At 41.6% G+C, this 5,066-nt stretch overlaps 1 protein-coding gene across 1 annotated transcript in view; it reads left to right on the top strand.

The window, feature by feature from the left end:
* The first annotated feature begins 617 nt into the window (after positions 1–617).
* The window catches only part of LOC102204273 (cullin-1), a 19,569-nt gene continuing 15,120 nt past the window's right edge, over positions 618–5,066 (top strand). Inside the window, exon 1 of the mRNA XM_005753605.1 lies at positions 618–811. The gene's annotated coding sequence lies outside the window, so the exon portion shown is untranslated. The remainder of the gene's footprint in view (positions 812–5,066) is intronic.

Below are 5,066 nucleotides of genomic sequence, written 5' to 3' on the forward strand. Positions count from 1 at the left end.
TATTTGTTTGTCAAATTTAAAATTGGTTAAGAGTAGTTAGCAGCATTGCGTTGCAGCAAGAGGGTCCTGGGTTTGAGTTCACCAGGCTAACTGACTGGAAGAAAAACAACAACAACAACAACAACAGTCCCCCAACATAGATCCTTGTGGAACTCCAGATGTTATAACTGCAGATACAGAGAAGTATTTCACAATCTAACTAGTATTTCATACCAAACCACTGATACACATCTATCCAAACAATCAGGGGGTAAATCATAAGCATTTCAACTTTACTGTCAGTATTTGGATTTTATATAGACTGTATTATTAGTATTTCATCTGCAATAGTATTTTCACTTCATTTTGAAATATTCTGGAAAAAAAACCTTCCAATATTATTTTCACAGTGTTACTTATGAAGCATTTTTTCAGTTACAGAAAAAAATGCCAGACAGAGTTAAGTTAAAAATGTAAGTTATTATTTTAAAAGTTCAACTTTGAGTCAGTTAGTTGAAATTTTGACGAACCTCTGTCTGGCATGTTTTTTTCAGTGGCAGAAACAAACGTATTTCATAGCCCTCGTATTCTTTTACAATAAAGAGTGTATGCGTGTTTCGGCGGTGCCTTGCGTATTTCCGAGGGAGCCTGAAAGCAACTGCAGTTAGTGGCCGCGGCGCTGTGAGCTGATCTTTGTGCGAACGAAGCAGCGCAGCAGTCGTAGTTAGCAACCGACAGCAAACACACTCGGAGACGGCGGCGGGACACCGATTTTGGGACTGAAAAACAACTCATCCGGCGATTACAAAGTGACTGGGACTGCCTTAAAATGGTAAGGTGACATTTTCGAGCTGGGCCGGGGGAGATTTTTTTCCTCCCAGCTTGCTAAGCGGAGAGCCAGCAGGCTAATGCTAGGCGGTTAGCGAACTGTTTTCCTGACTCATTATTGAGAAGCTCGAGGAGCTAGGCTGCCATTTTACACCAGGCTGTTAGTCTGTCCTGGCCTCTGCCTTTGACTGTGAGAAGACAGCCTTTATGTTGAATACAGTCCCAGTACCACACATGTGTGTAAGCGATTGATAAGTGTGGGTCACATAGAGGCTGTGTTTTGATTTGAAGCTGGTCCATCCATCGTTCGGGCAGCAGACGAAGCTACCAGGCTAATCGAGCCTCAGAGGCTAATGGGAGCTAGCAGTATTGCGTAGCAGCGCCTGACTCCATTCCGGGGAATAATCACAGCGAATATTTTCCAAATGAACAGACGCCGGGGATCATTATATTCAAAATATACCCAAGTATCCGTTGGGGGTAGGTTTTTTTTTTTTCGAGCACAGCCCCGTGGACCGTGCGGTGCGGTTTGGTCATTCGAACAGGACACACTCCTGGAACAACTGGTGGAGCGGAGCAGCGATACGGTCGCTCATTTCCTGAGATATTAGGAGAAGCTCGGAGTCAGAGGTAGTGCTGACACTGAGCTGCCAGAGCGAAGCAGCTGCTGGAAAAGGTCTGTTTTCATACTAATCGAGATTCCTGGATATGCGTCCTCACAGTTCTCCTTAATTTAAACAGTGCACTTATTTTAGACACTGATCATTAAAACGAGATATTAAGAGTCGATGGCAGTTGTACCGGATTCTAACTCTTTAGTTTAGTTCACTTATTATTGCTTCCCTTTTATGGAGTCCTAGAATTTGTCAGGATCCAGGACAATATACAGCACGAGTCTGAGTTACACCTCACTCCTTTGTGTTTCTGGAGTAATGGGAAATGTGTGCAGCGAATTATTCAAAATAAAAATCTAAATAAGGCAAAATCCGAGTTTTTACAAGTCTAAGGAGTTTGAATCATGTTATCTGAGCACTTTTTTAAAAAGTCCTCCAGGCTTCAGACATTCAGAGCTTTTCTTTGGATGTTTGTCTTTTGTTCTGGTCCATCAACATGATCCCACAGTGCTTCAATGCCTCTGTGGAGGTCAGTCCACAACTGATAGTCGTCAGATGTCTGTTTTTCTATTCATATGTCTTTGTTACATGGACAGTGTGTGTGGGCTCATTGCTTTCATGAGTAACTGTGGGATTGCACGGTGACTTGTAATCTAAACGTCTGTTTATAATTCTGTTTTAAGGTTTCGGAATAGACTCAAGTTATGGTGAAGTCTAAGTTTTAAACTTTGTTCCATAAATCTGCGTCTTCGGCAGTATGTAATTGTGAAATAATTGACTAAAATTGTGTAATCAGAATCACCTTATTACTTTGAGTTTGTCTTTATATTGATTTTAAAGCTGACCCCCCCACGCAGTTTGAAAATGCTGCGGTTCAGAGGAGTTTTAAAGACAGACGTTTCTTCCCTGGGTTAATGGCCTGCTAGTTTTCTTTATCAGGCTTTTATTTTGAAGAATAGTGTTGATTATTGTATTTTGATGTACACTTTTGTCCTCATAAGTGAGGCGTCACCTAATCTTATTAAAAAAGAAAACTGATTATTAGACCAACAGGTGACAAAAGGCCTTTATTATATTGGGCTAAAGACATTAAAGCTTTTTACCATCTTCAGAGTCTAAACACAGTTATATTTCCGCTGTTGTTGAACCTGTCACTGTCCTGCTGTTTTTACTGACCCTTTTGCTTAAAGCTGAAATGTGTCTGATAGTTCAGGTCATCTTGTTTCTAACGCTGTTTCTTCAGCACGTGCAGGTTCAACGAAACTTGATGGCCTGAGTTTAAAAATGACGTCGAGCACACTGATTGGCTGGCTCCTTGCAGCTGACTTCACCTGTGAATCAAACCTTTGCTTGATTTGCTTTTCATGCTGTTTCAGCCGGTTTACCATGAAATGAAGTGTTTGAGGTACTGAAATAAGGAAATGTGTATTAGAGAAGGCGAAGAGTTTGTTTCACATTTGTGACTGTAGATCTGCATGAACTGTAAACCGGAGCAGGGCTCACTTTTATAAGAGCAGCCTGAAAAGTCTTGTTACATCGCTGAAGGTGGTGCTAAAGTTTAATTCTGTAAGTTTGTGTTGAATCTAAGAGCTATGGCCTCGCCTCTGCAAGTGCCTGACGACGACGTCAGCATTTATTCACTTGTGTCCTGCTCTGCCGTTTTGATGGCGGTGGGCTTTTTCTCTCTGATCCATCGGTCTCTCAGAGACGTGGGGTTTCAGAAGGGTTAAAATGAACGCAGACGTACATTAAAGAACAAGGTTTGACTTGAAACTGATCACAATCTAAACCTTTACAGGTGTTACCTGATCAGCAAGCTTGAACATGAAGAAAAGTGTTTTTCTTCCTCAGCTGTTCCCATCCACTGCTGTTTGTTTTACAGTGACAAAGCTGTGGGATTGGAAAGGAAGATGAAATGAAATCTGCCCGTAAACAGACAGACGTCTTGTTTGGCTTCCGTCTGTAAATTTGGCAGATTTACCTCCAAAACACACCAGGTGTGTGTCTTTGGTGTCATGACTGATGCAGTTTTGTTCCAGCTTTGTAATCATGTTCCAGGTGTTTCAGAAGAACTTAGTCTGCTTGGGGTCTTTTATTTTGAAAATTGAGCTCATTCTCTCTGCTGATTCTGCGTCTGACTTCCTGTCCTCTTCCTCGACTCCGTGGAGCTCAACACAGATTCCTCAAAAGAAGCAATAAGCTGGGCTCAGTTTTAAGCAACGTGAAGCCTCGGCTCTCTATTTCTAGCAGCTTACAAGGGCGAGTGGAAAAGGTGCTAAACTACATTTATCTTAAAGCTTTAGTAGCTAATTAGTTTTTATTTATATTAGTCATCAAAATCTACTAATACACTGTTTTGTAGATGGAGCCAGCTAAGAGTGTATGGTGTAATGGAAAAATGGTCCCGTGAAACATGTTCTGGAAATATGGAAAATGTAATGCTGCACACTGATGAATAACTTAACAAGTGCTGAATATTGATGCTGACCTTGACCTGCAGACCTGCTGTGCTGAGAGTGAACACACAGGAAGAACTCGGGGCAGCATAAAGGGTGTAGTGTAGGTTCGTATAGTAACCACGATGAAATGGCTGCACACCCATCCTTCCTCACTTGCGTGGTTATTTGGTGGATTTGCCACAGGGCAAAACACAACAAAGAAAATGCTCGGTCATATTTTGAGCTCGGTCAGCCTCTTTGTAGCTTGAAATAACCGCAAAATGCAGCCTGTGTGCCTTCCTCCTGACACGTTTATCGATGCCGTGGAGCTGTTTGTGGCACTTGGATATCCCTCGATCTGTGGCTTTCAGGCTTATGTTGCTTTTCCGTGTGTAGCATGATGGGAAATATGCATGTAAAGTGATTTATTTTTTCTTCTGGCTGCCCTCTGCTCCTCATGATGGGCTCTTTCACAACAGCTCACTGCCTCATGCTGAGTTCAGATGTCTCATCCATTCTCTGCTCAGCATGGACGCCTGAAATCTGCCTGTTAAAGATGACTTGTGATCTCTGTGGACATGACGCGGTCTGTAAACAGGACGGTGTCATTAGGAATACTTGGAAATGGCTAATAAAGAGATTTAAAGGTGGGAAAGGGAAACGTGTACTTATTTCTCATGTTTGGTTAAATTTACTGAACCTACTATTTGTTCACATTAATATCAGTGTTGGAAATCTACAGCATATAGTTTTACTTGACGTGAACATACACAGATATGAGTGTACCAGCCTGATATCAGTGTTTTTCTACATACTTCAAAGGATATTAATATAAAGTTTCATGAGCTCAAACTGAGAGGAGCTGACATAAGTGAACTGAGCATAGATTTAATAAAGGCCATAATCAGTCTGGTTAGGTTGGTGTCAGCGTAGAGGCTGATCCAGGCTGTGCATCAGTGCATAGAGCACAAAGGAACAAATGTTTCCGTTATTGGCTGATGTGCTGATTATTTCCTAAATTAGTCTGATTCATAATGTCTGTAAAATGTCCTTGATGATAATAATAACCAGAAGAGATGGAAATACCTTTTGTCTATAATAAACCTCACACTGCATCACTGACAGGAATCGGTGATAGTTTCTGTCCAGGTCTGCGACACAGTTCAGTCAGTGTCACCAAACTATACATAGATCTGTATTGAGCGCA

The sequence above is a fragment of the Pundamilia nyererei genome, unplaced genomic scaffold (assembly GCF_000239375.1).
Source record: "Pundamilia nyererei isolate P.nyererei 1_Seehausen unplaced genomic scaffold, PunNye1.0 scaffold00442, whole genome shotgun sequence".
NCBI classification, from domain to species: Eukaryota; Metazoa; Chordata; class Actinopteri; order Cichliformes; family Cichlidae; genus Pundamilia; species Pundamilia nyererei.